Source organism: Ambystoma mexicanum, chromosome 6q (assembly GCF_040938575.1).
Source record: "Ambystoma mexicanum isolate Mex_15411 chromosome 6q, UKY_AmexF1_1, whole genome shotgun sequence".
In the NCBI taxonomy this organism is placed as follows: Eukaryota; Metazoa; Chordata; class Amphibia; order Caudata; family Ambystomatidae; genus Ambystoma; species Ambystoma mexicanum.
This window is the reverse complement of record NC_090937.1, coordinates 98,626,369-98,652,265: the sequence shown is the minus strand read 5'-3', so window position 1 is coordinate 98,652,265 and position 25,897 is coordinate 98,626,369.

Genomic DNA, 25,897 nt, shown 5'->3' with positions numbered 1-25,897 from the left:
TGGCTTGATCACCCCCATTTGTAACATAGACTGGACCTCCTGATTCACGGTCTGGATGCGGGCTTCCGGGATCCTGTAAGGGCGTAGTCTGCCTGTGGTTCCTGGGCTCGTCACGATACGATGGTAAATTTTAGTTGTCCAGCCTGTTAATGATGAAAACAATGGGGAGAACGTATCAATTAGTTGTACCAGTTCTGTTAGTTCTTGAGGTCGTAGGTCAGGATTAATCTGTAAGGCCTCCCTTCCAACATGCTAACAACTCTAGGGTACATCCTCAATAGGAACTTCCTCAGTGCTGATCAAAGTGACTGTATTTAGGGGTTCTATCCATCTTTTCAACAGGTTGACATGATATGTTTGTAAGGGTACCTTCCAGTCCCTCTGTCGTACCTTATAAGTGACCGGGTCAATGTCTTGTTCTATGGTATAAGGCCCTCTGCAGGCTGCCAACATCTTATTCTCTCTCGTCGGTAGGGGGACCAACAATTGGTCGCACACCTGGAAAGTTCGCACCAGGGTACCTCGATTGTAGATTTGCTCTTGCCTCTCCTTGGCTTGTTGGAGATAGGTCTGAGCAATTTTCTGTAATTTCTCCACCCTCTCCCTGAGCTGTGCCACATACTCTGTCAGGGTGATTTCTTGTGGGGGGGGTGTTCTTCCCACCCTTCCTTAAACATATCTAGCAGAGTTCATACTGGCCTTCCAAACAATAGTCCGAAAAGGTGCAAACCACGTCAAGGGCTAGGGGTGTTCCAGAGGGTCATGAGTATCCAGGGTATTAGTTTGTCCCAGTCCCTTTCTTCCAGCTTCACAGTTGTTCTTAACATTTGCTTAATAGTTTGGTTATACCGTTCCACAAGTCCATTGGTCGGGGGATGGTAAGTGACACTTCTCAATTGTTCAATGCGTAATGTCTCACAGACTTGTTTGAGAGTAGTTGACATGAAATTTGTGCCTTTGTCGGTTACAATTTCTTTTGGTATGCCAACTCTGGCTATAAACGGGACTGGGACGTCACAACATTGCTGGGCGTTGGTGTTCATCAGAGGAAAAGCTTCTGGGTAGCGTAATCCATGATCACTAACAAATACTTGTGGCCCCTGCTCGTGGCGTCGAGGGGTCTCACAATGTCCATTTCAATTTGGTGGAAAGGTTTGATGATCAATGGCATGGTTTGCAGTGGGGACTTCGACATGTTGGGTCTGTTCTTCCTCTGGCATTCTGCACACTGCTGACAGAACCTGGCGACTTGTCCATACACGCCTGACCAAAAGAACTGTCCCAATATTTTCTGTGTTATCTTCTCGGCTCCTAAGTGGGCATGTCCAACTTGCAGATGTGCCACTTCCAACACTGTTAATATTTATTGGGCGTTAAGAGGTGCTGGACTGACTCTCCACTGGATTTCCGTATGACTCTGTAGTGTAAGCCTTCATTTTCTTTTAGAAAGTACGGACCCTCGCCTCTTAGTACTTTTTCCGTGGCTGCCCTTACATTACTCAGCACTGGATCCAGTTCCTGAGCGATCCAAAAAAGGTCTCCCTGTGCGTCCAGATTCCAGTCTACTGTTACTGGGAGCATAGTCTTCTTGTACCACCCTCTCTGTATCTTTCTCCTCTCAGTTCTACTTTTCCTGGCCTTAGTGGGAGGAGAAAGGATTTCATAGTCGTGAAAAGGGGCACTTTCCAGGCAGTTTTTATCAATGGTCTGTATAAGGCTGGGTAGGCTTGGCACATCAGATCCCACTAATAGGGGTTCGTGCAGCACAGGCAACACTGCAGCCCTCAAGTCTATTTGTTCTCCTGCCAGTTTAACATGATCTCTTTCATAGGGTATCTCATCTGTTCACATCCCCATGCACACACCTGATCAGAATGCTCAGGCCAGTTTCAGGGGTAACACCTACCAGTTCCGCGCTGACCGCCGTCTGTATACTTCCAGAGTCCATCATGACTCGGGTGGGGCGTCCATCCACATCTGCATCGAAGGTGTACACATAGGGAGATTTTATGGGTTGTTCTGTTTTTGGGAAGTTCCCTTCCTTGAGTACATTTAAGATATTGTCATGACCCTCGCCCAAAACCCCCTCTGGCAAACCCATTGGCCAGGTAGAGTCAGGACTCGGGCCTCTAGAGCCTGGCATCCTCTTCAAAAGCCCTCATGGGGCCAGTCCTGGCGCCTATGGCGCCAGGCTCATACACCATGAAAAACAATGTGCTTGGGAACTACTTTATTGTATTGTCAGCCAACATGGAGGCATCCACATAGCTTGGTTCCTAAGAACCAAGCTATGCGGTCTAGTGTTTTGGGTGTGGTAGCCTAGGGACTACTTTACCTGGACTATTTTGTTGGGGCTATTTAAACCACACCCGCAAGACAACACGCTTCGCGTTACTTTGCAACTTGCAACGTGACGCTCACCGTGTCCAGCTATTCCCTCGAACCTTGGAGAAGCAGAACCTACAAGGAGACAAAAGGAACATCATTAGCAGCAGCATCTTACCTGCAGTCTTCATTTTTAAACACTCGCAGCTACTGAGAACAGCTTCCTCGAATCTACACGCCTCGATGACAGAACGACCTGAAAGAGGAACATAGAGGCAACATTAAAGAAAGCAGTAGAGACATTTACAAATTACGAACTACTCAAAATGCTTACCTGGCTGGTCGCCTCTCGGCTGGCACCACTCCGGACATTCCACTTGCGCTGAAGAACACCACGACCTACAAGGAAGGAAAACACAGGTTAGCAAAGGCAAGACTTCACAGCGCTGTGCATAGCGCTTACTTACCGTATCATAGCGCTCTTAATGCGCCATCATTTACCAGCGGGGCTCAACCAAGCCAGTTCGCCGTGCTGAAGCTCTGCATACCTAAGGGAGAAAAAAGAGACATTTTAAACAAAGAAAGGCATGCAGGATAGCAACACAACTAAAGAACTGTCATACATAGGTATTCCCTATGGAGAAGGTGGGGAATACATCGGTGATACTAAAACTCGCCTCCCCAACATGGCGGATTCTTTGCACTGTGCTTACTATAAAAACTTCATTGGTCTAGTCAATTCCAATATGGCCGCTTCTAACTCCTCCTATATGTACTAGCGTTCTAACACAGGACGGCGCGTTACTTCAAGCTTAACTCTGTGAAACTCTTGGATCTACAGGTGAAGTAAGTGCTCTCTCCTTTCTTTTTTCCATTCTATACTCTTTTTTTCTCCCTGCTCTGTAACTCGAGCTGCCTTACGGCATCTCTGTGGCTTGCTCAGCACTTCCCATTCTCTCTGTTTATTTGGATTACAGCACCAGAGCAATTCTAAGGAACCTTTCAATCTATGCTCCCGGCAAGACTTTGGCAGCCGCTGCGCCGTGTGTTTATTTACATGCAACTCCCGACGGAGAACCAGTGCCTTTCTTAATCACTGTCAACTCTGGACTATTACTGCATTTCCTTGTCAGGAGAAACGAGGAAAATGATTCTCAACCCTTTATGCTGTGTGACTTCCAACACAGCGTTTAAAAAAGGGATTTCTTTCTGAAATCTTCAGTTAGCAGTTTCTTCATAAACTCGCATTGACGTTTCTGCTGCTACTGTTTAATCTGCCAGACGACCAACCTACTTTACACACGAGTCTGGACCATCTACTCTCTCGTGCATCACAGCCTTTCAAGACTTCCTACTTTGCGCAACACGTGCACCACTTATCAATTTAAAGCAAAGGAGTTTATACAACGGGTAAGTGCACAGACAGCATTCCTGGTTGTGTCCTGGTGCTATTCTCCCTTGCATACCCCTTGATCCTTTATAGCAAGATTACTAAGAAGGTTTCTCTTTCTCTTTGTGCCTGAACCCAGAATACTGCAACATCTGCATAAACTCTGCACCATGTGTAAAGATAGGAAACTCTGCTTCAGGACCTACAGCCCGACTCCACATTTGGGTTTTTTCCCCCAGGGGGTTTCCCCTGCTTTATCTAGGACCTTGTTTCACCATATCGGGGTCACAGGTGGAGCCGGGAAAGCTCCCCACTATTCTTCCTTACCCATTTCCCTCATCACAGGTAAGGGTTCAGTGAACCTCTTTAAAATATACAAATTGAATATTGTATTGTTTGACAATATAACCTGAAGAGTCATAACAAGAACAGCAATAAGACCTACCTGAACAATATCATACGGGCCGGCGTCAGTGAAGTAACTGGACCGCACTCGCCCATGAAAGTCAACGCGCCCCTGCAAAGAAGGCAGGACGGAGAGCACGCCTAATTCTACCACAAGGCAGAACCTTCCCCGCACACCACATCAGGGCAAAGCTGAGAAGCAAGTAACCCGGCCGGGTGGCGTCCCTGTGGATACCAGGTGAGCGTAACAGAACGCGAAGCCTACCATAACAAATCCACCTGGGCGCCATGGAGACATCAGAAATGGACCAATTGGCCCAATTACTAGGAGAGCTTTGTGCTGAGGTTCATTCTGCCTGACAAGAGACTAATGACCTCTGGAGAGACCTAATAGTGACCAAAGAACGCACTGAAGAGATTAGCAGGCAATACTTGCAATCACAGGCAGGACAGACGCTTCTACCTGGAAGCAACCCAATGATGCAAAACCCCACCATGCCACCCACTCCAGTACAGATCACGTTACCTGGAACATTGCCCCTGGCGCCACCAGAAAGGTTCTCAGGCGACCCACGGAAGTATGCGGCATTCATCAATCAGTGCCGCCTTCATTTTTTTTTGTAGGCCTGGAGCATTTCCAAATGACCAAGCTCGGGTAGCTACCTGAGTGGTAGTGCAGCAGATTGGTCGGTGCCGTTGGTAACCCATGATGATCCTCTATTACATGACTTTGGGGGGGTTCCAGAGAGAAATGGAAAAACTTTTTGCTCACCATACCCAGGAACAAGCAGTAGACAATGAACTCTTGTCCCTCCGACAGGGGAATCAGGACTTGTTAACGTACATTGCTACCTTCAACAGACTGGTTGCCGAAGCTAGGTGGCCAGAAAACAAAAGAACCACGTTATTCCATCGAGGCTTACGAGGCGAATTAAAGGACGTCTTAGCCCAGGTGGTTGATCCACCCAGAGACTGTGCAGAATTCATAAATCTGGTTGTGCAGCTAGACCACTAGTTGCAGGACCGAAAGGCAGACTGGTCTGAGACAGACCCTCGGACTGTGTATGTTCGACCAAGGGAAAACACACCCTGTGTACCTGAAAATGCTGTAGAACCCATGCAGATTGGAGGGATACAGCCTCCATTAACAAAACAAGAGCGGGACAAAAGAAGACAACAGCTTTGTTTGTATTGTGGGAAACCAGGACATTTCCTGAAGGACTGTCCAGTAAAACCCCCAAGAAGAACAGTCGGGGCCACAGAGAAGGATGAAGCTAAGGAATCCTAAAACTACCATGCTTGACAAACGTAGAGGTCAGTTTGTCGAGTGAGAAGAAAGAGTTGCTGACCTCGCACTTTGCAATATCAGTGATCTTAATTAACCACCAACAGTCGTCAAGAATGCATGCCGTTGAAGCATGCATCGATAGCGGAGCAGTTGGAAATTATATTGATCAAGAACAGGCAGCAGAGATGGGGCTTCCTTTGTGTTCTAAGCCAACTATGGACAAGGTAACCACAGTGGATGGGACAGAAATCGCTTCCGGACCAGTAACCCAGTGCACAGCCAGGGTAACCTTGCTGTGCCAGGACGGACATCGGGAGTCTATTTCATTCAATCTCATCAAGGCACCTCAGTGCATGCTAATACTAGGGATGCCATGGTTGGTTGCTCACAACCCTTTGATAGACTGGCGGGCATGAAAATTTACCTTCCCCGGTGACTGCTCCCCTGCCTGCTATTACCAAGAGGAGATACCCGACGTCTGTATCCCCATGACTCCCGGAGCAACAGTATCAACCCTGGGAGCAATTAATACCTTACCAAGTGAATGCCATGATTTCCAGGATGTTTTCCGAAAGGACCAAGCCAATACATTTCCGCCGCACAGGCCCTGTGACTGTCAGATTGACCTTGTTCCTGGTGCACAAATCCCTTGCGGCAGGATCTACGCTCTCACAGAACCAGAAAACCTTCATTTGAAATCCTATTTAGACCAGTACCTTGCAAATGGATTTATCTGTCCTTTGAAGTCCCCCGCAGCCAGTCCTTTGTTCTTCATACCGAATAAGGAAGGAGACTTGAGAACCTGTATTGACTACCGCGCATTGAACCAGATCACTGTGAAGAACCACTACCCCTTGCCACTTATCCCTGAGATGCTAGACCAAGATAAAGATGCCCAGATTTATACCAAATTGTACCTTCGAGGAGCGTACCACCTGGTCCGAGTCAGAAAAGGAGATGAATGGAAAACCGCCTTCCGTACTAAGTACGGCTTGTTTGAATATCAAGTCATGCCCTTCGGGGTATGCAACACTCCTGCGGCATTCCATTATTTCATGAATGACGTCTTAAGGGAGTTAATTGATGTGTGCCCCTTAGTGTACATAGACGACATCTTAGTATACTCAGCCTCGGAACAAGATGATGTCAGGCACGTTCGTTCAGTCCTCACCAAGCTCCGTCAACATCGCTTGTTTGCAAAGTTTGAAAAATGTTTTTTTACGTCACCGAAGTAGAAATTCTTGATTTTATCCTTACTCCAGGAGGCATCAGAATGGACGTGCACAAGGTAGATGTCAATCTCAAATGGCCTTCATCGACGTCTCTGAAAGGGGTACAAAGCATGCTGGGCTTTGTGAACTTCTACCGCCAGTTCATCCCAGACTTCTCTCAGGTTGTGCACCCAATCACAGTACTATTACGAAAATCAATAAAAGGTTTGCTTGGAATGAAGAAGCAGAAGAAGCCTTTCAGGAACTTAAACGAAGGATTACCTCCACTCCAATCCTACGACATCCTCGTCCAGACCTCCCTTATGTCGTTGAAACTGATGCGTCCAGTCTCGCAATGGGGGCTGTCCTTTCACAGAGAGACCCGGAAACCGGCCAGCTACATCCTGTGGCCTTCTGGTTGAAAAAGTTCTCACCTCCAGAGATTAATTATGCCATCACGGACAAGGAACTCCTGGCTATCAAATCCGCCTTTGAAGCCTGGAGGCACTACCTTCTGGGGGCCAGACACACCATTACAGTCATCACAGACCACCGAAACCTGCAATATCTCAAAACAGCCAAGGCCCAGTCCTCGCGCCAATTACGGTGGGCCCCTTTTTTCGCCGAATATGATTATGTAATCACATTTCGACCAGGAGTCAGAAACGGAAAGGCGGATGCCTTATCTCGCATGGGCATAGATGAAATAGTATATACAACTCCAGACCCAGTACCTATTATACCTGAAGACAAACTCTTGGGTATCACGACAGCCTTAACACAAGCAGAACTACGAAAAGAAATCCAACGGACAATGAATCCTGATGCCTACCTCGCATGGCAAACTCAAGGAGAACAAAATACCATCAAGGACCATCTACCCTTTTTTAGGGATCGCCTATATGTACCCAAGAAGGAATTACAACAGCATATTATTTCAAACTATCACGATTCACTGATCGAAGGGCATCCTGCGATCGCCAAAACCCTAGCTAAGGTGAAAGAACTTTTGGTGGCCTACCTGGCGTAAGGACATCATTCAGTATATTCAGTCCTGCAGTGTCTGCGCACAAAATAAATCACAGAAACAAAAACCATCTGGTCTCCTACAACCATTGGACATTCCTCCAGTTCCATGGCACACTCTTTCCCTTGACTTCATCACTGATCTACCTCCAATCCAAGGGTTCAACACCATCCTTGTAGTTGTGGACTTATTCTTGAAGATGGCCCATTTTATTCCTCTCAAAGGCCTTCCAGACGCAGCCACTTTAGCAAAAGTGTTCCTGCAGGGCGTGGTTAAGCTACATGGCTTCCCTTCGGTTCTGGTCTCTGATTGAGGCAGCCAGTTTGTTTCAAACTTCTGGAAAAAATGTTGTGTAATGGCGCAGATCGACGTTCGGCTATCTACCAGTCACCATCCCCAAACGGACGGCCAAACCGAGAGAGAGGACCAATCAGACACTCGAGCAATATTTACGGTGCATGCTGCACCACGAACTAAGGAATTGGAAAGACCTACTATGGATATCCGAATATGCATATAACAATTCTTTGCATTCAAACACGGGACAAACGCTCATCTATACCCTTTATGGCAGACATCCACGTACCTCTGAACTAGACCTTCCAGCCAGCTTGGAAATGCCAGCGGTAAAGACTCTACACACAACCATTACTCAGGCTTTCAAAAGGGCAAAGGGACACATTATTCATGCCAAAGAAAAACAAAAGAGATTCGCTGACCAACACCGGAAAAAGGCCCCTGATTATCATGTAGGAGACAAAGTTTTGTTAGCCGCTAAATTCGTACCCATCAAGGGAACCCAGACCTTTCATCCCAGATTCTAAGGACCCTATACCATTAAGGCAATTATCAACCCAGCAGCCGTGAAACTGGATTTACCACCTAATCTACAAATCCACCCGGTATTCCATGTGTCCCTCCTGAAACCAATGCAACCCGGCACACGGATTGGGACACCACCTAAACCCATACTTGTTGACGGAGAACTAGAATTCAAAGTCAAAGATATCTTGGACTCTAAATACTCTAGGACCAAGCTATATTATCTCGTCTATTGGAAAGGATTTGGACCACAAGATAGATCCTGGGAGCCCAGTGAGAATATCAATGCACCACGTCTAATCAGGAAATTCCATCGGAACTTCCCAACCCAACCTGGGCCAGACAGAAGGAACATCATGGGAGGGGCCTTAGGGGGGAGTGCTGTCACGACCCTCGCCCAAAACCCCCTCTGGCAAACCCATTGGCCAGGTGGAGTCAGGACTCGGGCCTCTAGAGCCTGGCATCCTCTTCAAAAGCCCTCATGGGGCCAGTCCTGGCGCCTACGGCGCCAGGCTCATACACCATGAAAAACAATGTGCTTGGGAACTACTTTATTGTATTGTCAGCCAACATGGAGCCATCCACATAGCTTGGTTCCTAAAAACCAAGCTATGCGGTCTAGTGTTTTGGATGTGGTAGCCTAGGGACTGCTTTACCTGGACTATTTTGTTGGGGTTATTTAAACCACACCCGAGCAAGACAACACCCTTCGTGTTACTTTGCAGCTTGCAACGTGACGCTTACCGTGTCCAGCTATTCCCTCGAACCTCGGAGAAGCAGAACCTGCAAGGACACAAAAGGAACATCATTAGCAGCAGCATCTTACCTGCAGTCTTCATCTTTAAACACTCGCAGCTACTGAGAACAGCTTCCTCGAATCTGCACGCCTCCCGGACAGAACGACCTGAAAGAGGAAGATAGAGGCAACATTAAAGAAAGCAGTAGAGACATTTACAAATTACGAACTGCTCAAAAGGCTTACCTCGCTGGTGCCTCTCGGCTGGCACCACTCCGGACATTCCACTTGCGCTGAAGAACACTGCGACCTACAAGGAAGGAAAACACAGGTTAGCAAAGGCAAGACTTCGTAGCGCTGCGCATAGCGCTTACTTACCGCATCATAGTGCTCTTAATGCTCCATCATTTACCAGCGGGGCTCAACCAAGCCAGTTCGCCACGCTGAAGCTCTGCATACCTAAGGGAGAAAAAAGAGACATTTTAAACAAAGAAAGGCATGCAGTATAGCAACAAAACTAAAGAACAGCAATAAAACCTACCTGAACAATATCAAATGGGCCGGCGTCAGTGAAGTAACTGGACCGCACTCGCCCATGAAAGACAACGCGCCCCTGCAAAGAAGGCAGGACGGAGAGCACGCCTAATTCTACTACAAGGCAGAACCTTCCCCGCACACCACATTAGGGCAAAGCTGAGAAGCATACCAGCGAGTAACCCGGCTGGGTGGCGTCCCTGTGGATACCAGGTGAGCGTAACAGATATCCATAGGTTCTGTTTTATTAATCTTTGGGCATAGTCAGGCTAGGTGACCCCATTCCCGGCACATCGGGGACCTCATGGCCCCATCCCTGGAGGTCGGTTCAGCATATTTCCTTCACCTCCTGGTCGCATCCCTGGCCCTTCTACTTCTGGTTGTTTATTTGAGAGGTTGGTCCAGCGTTTCACTCTGGGTCTGGTCATAGGGAAGGTTGGCCCACCTATCGCTCTGCCTGTTTGGGTATATGTCATCAGCCTCCTCTGTCCGGCCTTTTGGTAGGCAGAGGCTATGTTAACTGCCTCAGTCAAACTGGGTCTATGTTGTTGTCGCACCCAGCGTTGGATTGGCAGAGGAAGGGCCTCCACAAATTGTTCCAATGCAATCTTTTCTGCCATGTCTTGGGTCGTGGTGGTGGCAGTCTGTAGACATTTGTCACCCAGTTCCTTTACTCTGTAGAAAAATTGCAACAGTTTAGTCTCCGTATCCAGTTAATATGTCAATCATTTTTTCGAATGCCATTTCGTCGAAAAGAAATTTGCCAGAAAAAGAAAATGTTGAATGTATTTTTTTATGTTATATGCTTTTTTTTGTTTTACTAGTAAAATAAAAGTGTACATTTTAAAAAAAAACAGGCGGTTGTGGGGGTGAACTCCCTCATAAAAAAAAAAAATTGACATTTTTTTCCTGGCATTTTTTCTTCGACAAAATGGCATTCGAAAAAATAACATTCAAAATACTCACTATAAACCTTTAGTCTCTCAGAATTGTATCCTATAGGCTTCCTCATCATGTCCTAGTCTTTCAAGGACAACCCTTTTCATATCCACACATGTTATGTCTCCTGTTGGGATTGCCGCCTGGTATGCACTCTGTGGGGCAATATAGCGGCACCATCTATCGGCCGGCCATTGTGCATTGCGCGCCACCCTTTCAAAGGTCGCAAAGAAGTGAGCTGGGTCTTCTCCAGGGATGTACTTTTCCAGGACCGTAGCTGGTACCGGCGTGTTTCTCCTTACATTTGTGGCTTCTATGATTTATGCCTGCTGCACTTGAACCACCTGCTGAAATGCCTGTCGGTCAGCCTGCGCCTGTTGCAGTTGATGTTGTCCCTCACTTAGGGCCTTGATTAGTGCTTCCATGGTCTTCCTCCTTAGCCCACTGCTGGCCACCACTTGTCACACGCAGTGTGTGGGAACAAGGACAACTCTCGACTTTCTTCTTGAAGGTTTTATTTTTATTGTGTAACAATTCAACCACAACTGAAGTTCTGAGGGCTGATGAAGTGCCTAAGGTCCCCCCCTCTTCTTGTGTTGATTAGTACAGCGGACTTCTTGTGTGTCCCTGTTCCCCTCTTTACTACTCAAAGAATGTGAGAAGGCAGGCTGTTCTTATAGTGGCCTTTCCTACAGGCAGCCTTCTTCTGGATGCTGATTTCTGTCTCCCGTCACTGCGCTGTTGGCAGTTAATAGGCTGTGCTGCCTAATCTAGCAGCAAGGGCCTGGGGGCATGGGGAAAGGTAAGACTAGGGTTCAGTATCTCCACTGACACCTCTTCGACCGCTGTGCTGGAGTCTTGCTTAGACTTGCTCCTCCCTCAGCTCCCAAGCTGATAATACAAACAAGAACAAACTATCCAGACCTCCTGTCTGTGCCTCAGCCTCGAACGTGGGCTGCTTTGGATTAACTCGGAGCGCAGTATAAGCTCTGGCGGCTCCAGTGAACTCCTCCTCCTCTGAGTTCTGGCCACATCAGCCCAACGGGGTTTAACTTCTCCTCGGCTCCTCATCTGTCACACACCGTCTCTCAATAAGCCCACTGGAAACCTTCCTCCTCCTCAGCTCGCACTTCCTGCTGAGAAAGATTAGAAACAAGTACCTTCAGTGTCACTGCACCTTCCTGATTTCTCGCAACACCCATCAGTCACTCCCCTTTGTCCCTCCTTCTCCAGTCGTATTCCCATCCTTTACTTTCCGGGGTGTTCTGTGCTGCCTATCCCCCTACTTTATTCTCCTTTACGGCTTCACAGGTGGTCAGTGTACAACTTGTTGGTCTTTGTGTTCACAGCCTCGTGAGAATCGTGTCCCGTCGATGGGTCTAAAAATGCTACACTGAAGTTTTGTTTGCTAATAGTAAGAATTGCACCCATGCTGCACTATGATCTCCATGTTTGAGACCACTTATCCTATACCTGGAACAAGGGTTAGAGGCTCTTGGCCTAAAATATTGCCCAGAATGGGAAGCGACACTGCATGGTTAGATAAGTACAAAAAACAATATGAATTCTCTTTTGTTTGGTTGTCAATTACTTGGGAAAGCGTTTGAGGTGGGGAGACGTAGGGGTGCCACTTGTTGGTCGTTTGTTTTCACAGCCTTGTCAAATCTTGTGTGTCTCTGAAGAAGTTGCTTTCCATAATATACCTACATTTTGTTTCAGTGCTGCTTGCCATTTTACAAAATGTGAGCCATCTATTGCATTTGTCTGTACCTCCTTTGTATGTGTTTGGTGTGCCTCTTAGTTTTTCTAGTTAGAAAATTGCATGCATCTATTAATTTTGTCGTGAACAACAATGTAGTTCAGTGAGAAGATGATTAAATCAAACCGTTGATTTAGAGAGAGGTCGGAATGAAGTTGAAAGGAGGGAATATCTGCAATTTATTTTTGCATCTTTTTACAGACCAATCTGACGTTAAAGTGGTGGCAAGCACCCCACATCAGATAAGTACAGTGACTGCCTTACACCTATAATTTTCTTTCTTCTACTGTTCTCCTTTTTGCTAAATGTTTGCTTTTTCTGATCCGATGCAGCTAGCAGTAGAGCATGTGTGTTTGGTGTGCTTTATCCTTTTTGTATCAATAGAAAAGAAATTGGAAACTGCAATCATCTGGTGGTTTTGTGCTGGCCATAAGTAAGAAACAGAATCCCTTTGAGAAATGGAAACCATTGTAAATAAGTAACAACAAATGGTTGTAATGGCCTGATCAAGCGCCACCGCATGAACAGTGGCATAACACCAAATGTGGGGGCCCTCTGCAAGATCCCCCAATGCAGCCACCCTAAGCTCCGCCCCAACATGGGCATGCCCCATCCACCAATTTAGATCACACCCACAACCATATGCCCTGCCCATACACATTTGCTCCACTCGTATGTTTATACTCCATTCATAGTCATTCGTCCCACTCATACTTTGACGAGCATATGCACTCAAGTACAACGTTGTCACCAATTAATGTACAATGTATTGTATCTAATACATAACACAGTCAGAATATAATGCAATACTTATGTTATCCTACGACATATACAAACTAAGCAAATATACTTAAAGAAGTGATTAAGATAACAAGCCCCAAATCAAAGTATATTGATCGAAGTCAAATATTATAAAATATATGCTTCTGCTTGTCAGTAACACAATATAGTCATTGGGCCTCATTACAAGTATGGAGGTAGCCATGCCGCTTTTAGCAGCATGGCTACCCCCATTCCAGGTACCTGGTCCGGGTTCCTGGAATGAGGAATTACCGGACCATTCCGACCTTAGATGGCCCGGTAATTCCCTTTTCCAGGAACCCGGACCCGGTATATCCCCATCCCCATTGAGCCCCGATAGGGCTCAATGGGAATGGGGAGGATGCTAACAACAAGGCTTTTAATGACGGGCCTGTTGTTAGCATCCTGCTCCGCTCACGGTTCCCACTAAGGCCTTGCAAACCTGGGAGAGAACGTGACTACTCAGACTTCTCAACATGCAGTACAAGATGAGTGGCAAATCGAATTACCAACAGAAATAGATACCTGTATGGCAGCTCCCAGTGGCATGAAAAACAAGTCCAAATTTAATCCCTCCAATCTATTTTGTCCTACGATAGATCTATTTGAAGATCTTGTTATAGATGACCTCAAAAAAATGACGATCAGACGAAGCATAGTTCAGAATTTGACGAGGTCGCAGCATACAGCCATGGAAAATTTGCAAGCGGATACATCGATCGTCATTAGATCCTCGGACAAAGGTGGAAATGTGGTAGTCCTTAACACCAAAGACTACCAGACAGAAGCAGCTCGGCAGTTAAATGACACCAGTAATTATGTTAAACTGCCCTGTAACCCCTACCCAGAGTACAAAGTACAATATGACATCATGTTGGACCGATGGTATGGTTTGGAACTCATTACTACTAAAGAGAAACAATATCTAACCAAAGACCATCCCAAAACACCAATCATACACTTTATACCAAAAATTCACAAATCCCTGATTAGACCACCTGGAAGACCCATTGTGGCATCAATAGACTCCTTATTTGAAAATACCTCCAAATTTGTTGACAACTTTTTGTTCCCCTTTGTGGAAACGTTACCTTCATATACAAAAGATACCACAGCATTTTTTAACCAAATCGCACATATTTAAAGACTCCAAATCTTAATCATTCATTGACCTGAGCCCTTCCCAACTTTTCCAATTTTTCTGCATTTTTGAAAATTCTATATATATTATTTGCTTTTTTTGTACATTTTGTCTTTTTGGTGGATATGCACAATGAAATAAGGTTTTTAGGAAATTGAGGCTAATTTGGACGCCTATGCATCCCTACACGGTTTTCCCTGCAAGCACTTTTCATTTTGATTGTGTGTTCTTTTATATCACCAATCATTTTAAATTAGTAATTTAGTCCAGGGAGAGGATGTTTTATCTTTAACTTTACCAGTGCTGTTTTTATCAATATGTAGAGTGCATTTATCATTTAGTTGTCAATTGCATTGCAAGTTTCCTCAAAACAATGTGCATCAACTGCAGGATTGTTTTAAATGTAACCGATGGGTTTGAAGTATGGGAGAAGGCAATAATTTGAATGTTAAAAATATCATGCCCCATATCCACTAAAAAATCTTAAGCATAAAACACCAACACATGAATGTGACATCACGCACTGTGCACCTTAATCTTTAGTTTTAGTTGTAGGTTCCATTTTTTCATCAAATGATATAATTATACATTGTGGATTTTGCTATATTTTAAATTGTTTGTACTTGAATTATAAGGTGTAATTTTAACATATAACATCAAGCACCTTAACTCTTTTCAAAACTTTTTTCAAAATATGTCCGCATAACAATTTTAGAAGGCAATATTTATTCTTGCTTTTTACTACCTTGCTAAATATACAGGTTGGTACAGTCACAATACATAGGCGCCCGCAAGGGTAACACACTGCCTATGTGTACATATTAGACCAACCTATATGTTGTATTATGAATATTCATAATATATATCATGGATCGTATGTCTCTTCTCAGTATAATTATGTATAGTGGAATCGACCGATATATGAGGCACCCGCAAGGGTCATATACAGCCTCAAGTCACAGCATCTGGGCGCCCGCGAGGGTAACACACTGCCCATTTGCGCCGTATAAGATCAATGTATGTGTTTTAATATTAACATTTTTTGATACTTATGATATATAGAGATCTGAGTGGGATAGAATACACATTAGAGGCACCCGCAAGGGTTAAGTACCGCCTCTAGATTTAATTCCCAACCACTTGCGATTTTGCAATATGCACTTTATACTATGCACTTTATTGATAGCACCCAGCACTTTATCAATCAACCGTCCTTCAATGTTTACAAAGCACGTAGCACTTTATTACTTATGAAACATCTGCATATCTCAATTTTGATGTCTGCAACATGTATGCTGTAAAAAAAATTTTTTGAGAGCACACTTCAGTCCATGTTGAGACACTGTGTCGGCCCACTTGGGCTGAACTAAACAAACCCAGTACAATAGAAGACGGTGCACGATCATCTTACCTAATTTCATTGACATTGGTAAACACCAAGATGAAACCACATGATTTAATATGGTTTCTGTCCACCCCTTACCCACTTGGGACATTTGGTTTGATCAAACAAACATATTTCGAACCGCTACACTGTTTACAAAAACGCTGTGTCTTTTATAAATGCACTGAGATGTGTTGTCATGCAGGTTCTAACATGGCTGCTTTTTTGTCTACCACTGGTTACCTTATTTTAGTGCAAAACATTGAAAAAGGACTCACATACTTGTCTCTATAATACCACAGTCCTCTCTCTATGTCACATACCAGACGAAGCCCGAGTAGGGTGAAACGCGTCGTTCCTTTCTTGCACCTAAGACCGTTGCTGCCTCCTTTGTCTTAAACAATAAAGGACATTTGACTGCACGGAACACAAGTCTGTGTGTGGATTTATTGAAGACATCCAGCCTTTCACTTTCACCATAGCCGGAGTGCCGGTGTAACCCGGATTGGTTTCCAGTCCTTTTTATATATATAAGCATTGATAAAGTCAATAAACCTGGGTTTGCAAATGTAAAGGATAACCTTTTCATGTTCTGTGGGACTTTTTTTTTAAAAAAAAGGCCCTCTTCCTTTACGCAACCTGACCCATTCACTTTGCAAATACCCAATGTGTACGGCAGTAATAAGCTATGTAAATGTGAGCCCCCATTTTTATTTTTCACTATTCGGTGGTGCCAAAGGGACATCTACAAGCCAAAACTATTGAATTTTAATACATAGGTCAGAGGTGATACATGAGGGACACAAAGATGGTAGGTGTTTGTTTTTTTACCCACCCATTAACTGCACTTGGTCATGATAATGACTATGGCCATGCCCACCCACTTCCTGCCCCTCTTCCAAACACATCCTCCTAGTGTCTGAGCACACAGTGTGATGATATTGCTAGATAAAGCTAGCTCACAAAGTGCCTGACAGGGTTATTTAAAAAAGGTTATCTGAGAGTTAAAGGTTTAATTGAAACTGTACATGTGCTGCTGGTGTAATAAAAACGTCTTTAACACTTCCTTCTTCTCTGCTCCCAGTTTCCTTTCATATACTCCCCCTCCCTCGCTGGATCCCTAGCTGTGCTTTGAAACATAAGGGATTTGGACGCAACTGATAGCTTTTCAGTCTGCGCCATCCCTTTTTTTTTTTTGTTTTTTAAATATCTTTATTGGTTTTTCAACAAATAGTGACTGACAAGGATCATTGATAAATCAATGCAATATGCACAATCCAAAAAAAAAACAAATAACATAACATTCCCAACTTTCCCGCCCCACGCCCCTCCCTCCGAGACCTCAGGTACATCAGTTTTATCCTTCTGGACCTCGCGTTGTGCAGGGACTGTCCGTACTGACCGATGTGCTATCTGGGGCCACAGGGTGGAGCAGTGGCACTGTCAACGCCACCCAACGGAGTAGTTCATCACTGGAGTCCAGCCTCTGTACCTGAATTGCTGTCTCCCAAGCCGCAGTCTCAGCAGCAATCCATCTTTTGAGATCACCCCACCAAAGGGCCTCGCTTAGACCTCTGGCGCTTTTCCATCCCATGGCTATGCGTCTTTTCGCTGTGATGTATATCAAGTCTTTGAGTTTATTTAGGGGCTTATTCTTAATCTTTGGCCCTAACCGTGTTGAGAATGTGTTTGGTGCTAGTGTTACGGTGTATGGTAACACCCAAGTATCTGAACGATGTCACCTGCCATTGAAGGTCTAAAGGGGGCAGGGATCTATGCTCCTCTCTGTACAGTGCGGCGAGGGGATAGAGACAGGAATTATCTTTATTGATCTGAATGCCCATGTGTTTGTGGAAACCATCTATAGTCTCTAAAATGTAGGGCAGGAGATGCTCCGGGTTGTGCAGGTACAGCATGTCGTCTGCGTACATAGAGACGAGGTGTGTCTCCCCGTCGAGTTTGATGCCTCCGTCTCCGCACTCCTGCTGGAGATACGCAGCTACAGGCTCCGCGGCAATAATGTATAGCATAAGGGACAGTGGACAACCCTGCCATGTGCCTCTGTAGAGGGGCCATTTCTCTGAGTATGACTTATTGGTGCGCACTCTGGCCATGGGATTGGTGTAGACCAATTGGGTCCATTTCAGGAAGGCGGGTCCGATCCCCATCCTGACCATGGTGCCATATAACGATTCCCATCTCACCGAGTCGAAGGCCTTTGTGGTGTCTAGTGACGCCACGGCATATTTCTGGGGCCCTCGCTCGGTGCTGTATATTATGTGGTGTAACCTGCGCAAGTTTTCGGTGATAGAGCGCCCAGGCACGTAGCCAGTTTGGCCCTGCTGAATCAACAGGGGGATCGCTCTATGTAATCTATTAGCAAGGAGTGCAGTCAGTATTTTGTTATCCATATTTAACATAGACAGTGGTCTATATGACCCACAGTCCGTCCCATCTTTTCCCGGTTTCATCAGGGGGATTATTATGGCTTCTCTCATGGAGTCGGGGAGGGTACCGCGCTCGTAAGCTTCGTTGTTTACCTGTGCTAGCAGTGGGGCAAGGGTCTCCTCATATGTTTTATAGAATTCCCCGGGTAAGCCATCCATGCCCGGCGCTTTCCCAGATGGTAAGGATCTAATTATTGCTTTTACTTTGTCGGGGGTGATTGGGTCGTCTAGGGCTTCAGCCATCTGTGAATCTATTTTTGGTAGCTCTATGTTATCCAGGACGTCCTCTATCTCGGTGTCAGTGGGGGGCAGGGTCTTGGAGTATAGGTCACGATAGAACTTGGAAAAGACCGAGTTGATCTCTGCCTGGGTGTGCGCTGTGGTGCCATCAGGTCAGAGTATGTGGCAAATGGGAGTCCTAGGGGTTTCCTTTTTGTAGAGCCAGGCTAAGAGTTTACCGGGTTTATCTCCCAGCATGTGCGTTCTTTCAGTGTGCTTAGCGTAACTTAGTTTCCCCAAGGATTCCCAGTGTGACAGGCAGGTCTGTCTCAGTTTGGTAATTTCCTGTAGATGTTCTGGAGTCGGATCTGTCCTGCTCTCCAGCTCCCCAACTCCCTTTCTGCGCCCTCCAGGGAGTTAGTGATGGACCTCTGGGCTCCCCCTACCGCGGCTATCATCTCCCCCCTCATGACCACCTTATATGCCTCCCACGCGGTACCGACGCATTCAACACTGTCCAGGTTGTTTTGCCACTATTCGTCGGTACTGTCTTGTATATGATCACGAAAGGCTGCATCGAGCAGGGCTTCGGCCCTAAGTCTCCACGTGGGAATCGGGGGTCTGGGCGGGTATACTTCCAAGGTGGCCAACATGGGGGAATGATCTGACAACACCCTTGGCAAATATTGTGCTTCGCTAAACGTGGCTTGCTGCCCCAGATTGACTATAATATAGTCCAGCCTAGTGTGGACGTTGTGTGGCGGGGAGAAGAAGGAAAATTCTCTTCGCTCAGGGTCCTGTTCCCTCCACAGATCACATAGTGATGGCTGGCTTATTAACTTAGATAATATCTTGGCTGGAGGGGGTGGGCGGGAGTGTTTAGTATCAGACCTGTCTTTGAGGGGATCAAGTGTGCAATTATGGTCTCCCCCCAAAATCATGGTGCAATTTACATAGGGGCTCAGTCGCGAAAACAGGGGGTGGAAGAAAGCGGTGGCATCATGATTAGGAGCATAAGTACTAACCAGGCATAGTTCCTTCCCTTCCATGGTACCTTGCACAAGTGCCATCCTGCCCTCGTTGTCCGTTCTGGTGCTCACCACTCTGAATGGGATGTTCGGGTCGATCCAAATCAGGACCCCTCTTGCATAAGAGGAGTAGGAGGAATCGATCATTTCCTCGCCATGTTTTGGCTAGCGCCTTCAGTTTTTCCGTCGTCAGGTGTGTTCCTTGAAGCATAGCAATTCCGACCTTGCATCGTCGCAAATATGCGTGTATCCGGCGTTGATTCACAAAGCAGTTCATGCCCCTGACGTTCCACGTCATGACTTTTATTTTTTCAGCCATAGGCGCCGTGGTGTTCGTTGCTCCTCCTCGGCCTCGGTCGAGGTCCTGTCGATGCTGTATCTGTTGTGCAGTTATCCTGAGGTCTCTGTGTTTTTTGTCCAAGCTTCCCAACGTGGGTGCTAACTCTATGTTTCTCCCTCCCATTAAATAAACTTTGCAAACATAGAACTGGTCCAGCGAGGCGACCCTAGTTCTGACTGTCCCGTTTCCGCTCCTTAGGACCAGGCATGGTCTTTGGGTGCCCTACGGGCTGGTAATTGTACCCTGAAAAAGAAACTCCTGGGGGGTTGGGGGAGCACTTGCTTCGGTTTCCGCAAGTAGGATCATATCAGCCGATTAATAGGCTAGGTCTTTCTGCTGATACGCAGTTGTATTAAGAAGCGTTCTCCTGCGGCTTTTGGGAGGAGGTTCGGTGCGGCTTCCGCCTATTGTCTTCAACGTCGGGTAGTTGCTGTCCGTCCATCCAGTCCCGTGCTGGTTCCGGGGTGTCGAACAGGAGGGTCCTGTTGTTGTGTATTACCTTTAGTCTTGCAGGGTATAGAAGCATGTACCGCAATCCTGCTGCTTTCAATCTGGCTTTCGTATATATGAACTGAGCTCTACTCATCTGTACTTGGAAGGTGTAATCAGGATAAATCGCAATCTTGGCGGCGTCCCTCTTGATCTGGCCACCTGATCGTGAATGCGCCAAAATGACCTCTCGGTCCCTGTAATTCAGTACTTTCGCTATCATGGGCCTAGGTGGACCGCCTGGCGGTGGTTTCTTGGCAAGTGACCTATGAGCCCTCTCTATGTAGAAGCCCTGCGACAGCTTTTCTGCGCCAATCTCCTGCAGCAGGAGGTTCTCCACGTAGTTGGTGGGATCTGGGCCTTCAATGCCCTCCAGCAGGCCGAGAAGCCGGATGTTGTTGCAGCGAGCCCTACCTTCTGCCTCCTCCGCTCTATCCTCCAAGTTCTTGACTCTCTGCTGGTGGCCATCTACGTCGTGTAGGAGTTGGGTTTTTGCTTCCGTATTTTCGCGTACCTTGGTCTCCAGTGCTTCGGTCCTGCCAGCCAAGGAGCGGACATCCTGACGTAGGAGGCCCAGATCCGTAGCTACGCCGTCAGTTTTGTTCACCATTGTTGCTTGGAATGTCTTAATGGCTTCCAGTAGTTGGGTGTTGCTAGGTTCAGCCGCCGTTACATTGGGGCCGGTTTCTGTCCCAACAGATGTCGTGACTGAGGCCTCGGGGTTGGTGAGTCCGTTGGCCGTGAAAGCATCTATGGTGGTCTGGCGCTGCTTGGACCTAGCCCCCTTCGGCGTCGATATGTTTGAGCGCGACATTCTCCTGGATCCGGCTGCATCTGTGGGCTTCGGGCGCTGAGGGCTGTTACGGTAATGTGCGCTTTCTTTTGTGGCCTCGGGTGAGGCTCGTGGTTTCGAGGTGCGGAGGCCTGTGTCGGGCCTATCGTCCATGGTCCCACGGGTGTCTCGGTAGCCCACACAAGGCCGCCGATGCTCCGTTAGGCAGATGTGCCTCCCAGTCACTCTTCCTACTCCTCTCACGAGCGGTTGTGCGGGTTTGTAGTCTCGTGGTCCGTTGGGATGGCGGTGGGTTCCCCGGGCTCAGTTTGTGAGAGCTGCCATCTTGGTTCCTCGCCAAGCGGTTATCCGCGGGCGGCCAAAGCGAGTCTTTCGGGCTTACACCCTGGAGTGTGGAGGGTCCTGGTGCTTCCCGCAGGCGTCCGCAACAATCGTGGTGCTTCGCAGGGTCTGTTGAATGTTTCAGAGCCGTACAAAACAGCTTATAAATGGCACATCTAGCGGAGCTCGCCGAAGTCACGTCCTCTCTACATGGCGGTTAGCCACGCCCCCAGTCTGCGCCATCCCTTAGTGGTTCTCATGCTACAGCCAAGCTGTTGCTTTGTAGAAAAAGCAGCAATGCTAAAAGGCTGTTCCCTTTTTTCTCCCAAGAAAACTGTGCTCCCCATTAGGCTGTGTGAGTCTAGCCTGAGGCTCCATCCCTCACACAGAGGCTGCCAGCCGTAACCTGCCTATTCCCTGCTGTCGGTGATAAGAAGAGAATACTGAATCGATAAAGGGCTCCTATACGAGGGATGCGTGTGCAAAACCTCTCCACCTTATCCAGGGCAGTTTCTAGCCAACTTGGAGCCCTGGCCGAAACATCAGAATGCGCCCCACGACTGGCTCACGTCACTCCCAAACTACACCTCTGTCGTGCGACAAAACCTCTCCTAAATATGAATTAATAATTGCAATATAAATGAAGCTAGTTTCATTACAGTGTAATTTAAGTACTTTGCAGAAGAATTGTAATGTGAAAACACAGTTGTTGCTGCCCAGGTAAATGTTTTTTTCTGTCACCTGTTATTAGGGAAGGCCTTGCCTGAATGCAGTTTCAAACTGTCAGTACTGGCACACTGCAGTGTGGCCAGCCTACCGGGGTCTGAGGGCCCACTGACCACTGGCCCTGTGTTGCATGTGTTCTATTTGTACCACATCAATTGTATTTCGCAAGGGTTATTACTAGACTAACCATATGAATTATTTTCTGATAGTAGGTTATCATTCCAAGATGGACAGTCTGATACACTCTTATTGTACTCTTTCAAAATACCTCCCTGAGTGTGGGAAAGGGGACAAATAGCACCAATGAGGATTCCTGTATGCTTTGCATTAAATCACAGAGCATTTCAGGACTATAACACTGATCAGAGATCTCTTTATTGGATCAACAAGTCTGTGATAAAAGGATTGTATGTGTGAATCTCTAAATTCATAACCGAGTCATGGCTTGGTGCTCACATCACGGTTCACAAGACTCACCCTAACATTAAAATGTTTGTAACCATGAACCATACATGCTCATTTGGACAGCTTACGTTTTTGTATGTGAGTATTAAATGGCTGCAACATCAGCCACTCAAATGGGGTACAAGGGCTCTTTTGCTTCTTGTTTCTGAAGAATTTTAGATGAGGAAGGGCTCGGTCTCAGTGTGAGCATGCCCAACCCCAACAAGGAAACATCTTTAGGGAATTATATCTACAGACAGGACAGGATACCGCACAAGAGACCCAAGAAACAATGCACAGAAAGGCTACACAGAAAGGATTGTACCTCTTACAAACTTTACCCTGACCATTAATAAGCTGATGAAGAGTTTTAAACAAAACCGGCTTCTAATGCATGGTAAAGGGTCCACAGTTCCTCAGCCACTACCTCCTCACTATTACGCAGAAAAGAGCAGGCCCATACTCTAACAGAGTTGGCATTAGAATCTCTTATTAGTGCTGGCCTGCAGCTGGTCAAAGACATGGTGCGGCAGTGTAGAAAGGGTGTTTGGCCTAGTGGATGTACAATTTGAGGCAACTACTTTGATTGCTTTTTGTGTTTAAGTGTGGGCACAGTTTGGCATGCTCGTCAGAGCCACATACACTAAACTTTCCAGTGTGATATTGTATGGACATTGGATACATCAGAAAACAACAGGTATATGTGCTGTTACATAAGGGGGCACCACATAAATGCCATTAACCAACAGGGTGGTGGCATGGGCAGCGCACAAATCATCGCTGCACACATATCACTGCATTGATTTGCCATGGACGTCTGTCTGCATGGTGAACTCTGCTTTCCTAATCAAGGTGCCAAGTGGTATTGAGGTGCCATCTGGTGTGTGCGCTAGGCAGTCTTTGGCTTGTTTAGAAAATTAAAAGAACTTTGCTGCTAAGCTGATGCATTTAGTCCATGTCCCAAAGCAGCCACTAGAATACTTAAGCAAGAAAATGACACGTTAACCTTCCCAGGGACGCGCCATATGTAATTAAACTTATGTACAGAAAAAGGTTTTGGTGTGTCAAATAAAGACACATGAAAATAAAGAAAATAGTTTTCAACTTTTCTGGGTGGCACGTTAATTCTCGTTTGCATAGGTTTGATCAGCTAGCTGACACTTCGGCCCTGGTGAATGAAAATGCCCCACGTAAGGTTCAGTTCTTAACACTGAAATGTTAAGCACATATTGTATAAAAACAATGGCTTGTTAAATGGGCCATTGCTTATAAATTGCCCCACTTGAAAGGCTTTCAGCACAAAGCATGAGGGGCACAGGGTGTGTGACTCCAGAGCATAGTCACACGCTGCGTTTGGAATATGCATTCCTTTGTTTGCATATTCCGAACGCATCACATCGGCAGAGATCACACAGAGGCTGTCATAAAAAACACGCCTGAGGCCGCGACCTCATTTCGGGCGTGTTTATGGCCCATGCCCATGAGCTTGGTTTGTGGCACCAGCTCTGTAACTTATTTCCAACATGCCCCCAAATCATGCCCCTGAACGCAAGCAATTTAGCACTTTCTCCAAACTGCTTTACGTGGAACATTTTTAAATACAATTATTCCTACCCTTCTGAAATGGGCAATCATGTTATTGCCCTCGGAAGAGGAAAGTGTGTCGTCTTTGCTAGATTCAGACCTGTGACCTGCTGATAACACACAGACCTCTGCAGGCTGCAGCGAGTGCTTAACTCGCTGAGCCACCTTACTGACTATTGTTAATATTGTAATTGATTTCAGTTCAACGTGTAACATATGTTTGTTCATTTCATGATCCCCGCAGGCGCACAGTCTGTGTGTGAAAACACACAACAATCTGCTCAGAGTCAGCACACAGCAGCAGCCAGCCCAGCATAAGTAAAGTATGAGGCATGCTGGCAGTGCCTGGCACCGATTCATACAGATCAAACCGAGCAGGCAAGCAATGGACAGCGGAGCAATGGAGAGCGCTTTGAAACACAATTTCTTGCTCTATGGGCGCCTAACAAATGCACAATAAATTACATTAAATAAATATAGCGTGGGAAGGGTCTGGGGGAGAGTAGATGTCATTCAAGATCTTGAATTGTCTTTAACTTTGGACAAAGTTCCACACCTACTATAAAACTTACTGATTTACCCATGATGTGTCTCGTGAAGTCTGCTTCAGAAACTAAAATTGCTGCTAGGTCCTAAACATTGCAAAACACTGTACCCTCCCATCTAGACTAATGCAGCTTGCTCTGCATGCATGCTCTGGGGCTGTCCCAGACAACTGGGCAAGCTATCAGCAAACATTGATCAAATCTCCCCAGCACTGCAGCAAAAGAACCGACAGTCCCCTGCCTGCTCCGCACGGGTGGTTCTCACTCCATCTTCCCATTCAAGGCATGAACACCCCTAGTATACTGCTCAGCAGCTACACCCTTAAACTGGCATAGAGGAGCATTACGCCCAAGACCAACCAAGGACCCTGAAGCTGAGACTGGAATCTCGAAAGGCCGTAACCGACCAGTCATGCCCGAATATGGAATTTAGTGATCACACTACTCGTCAGCAGCAATCCAAAAATTCACTACCAAGTTCCTAACAAAAGGCCCCCATTGTGGCACCACAAGTTCATCCGAGGGTAAAAGCCGCCTCGCACATGCTGATTGCAGCCACAGGTGGGACTTACCTTCTGCCAATCCATACACAGCATGTAACACAGCCACTAACACAAACCAGCCAAATACCCGCTCCCTACGCGTGGTGTCAGGGTGCGGCTTGCCTTGCTCTCCTTTCTAAGACGCAGGGCTTGCCATAGCTGCGCATGCACAGTGCGCTCCAGCTTGGCAATGTGCAAGGCATTGGCAACTGTTGCCAATGCCTTCCTGACTAACAGTGATCACTACCAGCCCAGGCAGCGCCGCAGCCCACTGCAGTGCAGAGAGTACTGCTGTAATGCAGCAGCACCACCCGACGGCACCATGAGACCCATCTGAGACAGAAGGCCACTGTAGTCTATGGGTTATACGGTGCTGCTCTGACTTAGGGTGGCTCCCTCTGACTGTTAACAGCACAGCGAGTTGCTGGGAGAGCGGCCATGTGGCCCCCCTCAGCGATGATGGCGTTGGGGGCCCCCACAATGCAGGGCTGCAGGGGCCCCTGTTACGCCACTGCGTATGAAAACAAATTGGAGAATGCATTTCAAGTACAGATATCACAAAATCAAATAAACGCCTAGTGCTGCAAGTTTGCTGAAAACAGGCGAGTGAATTGTATATGTTGAATGAGAAGTTCCACTCTACAGAAATGGCTATGT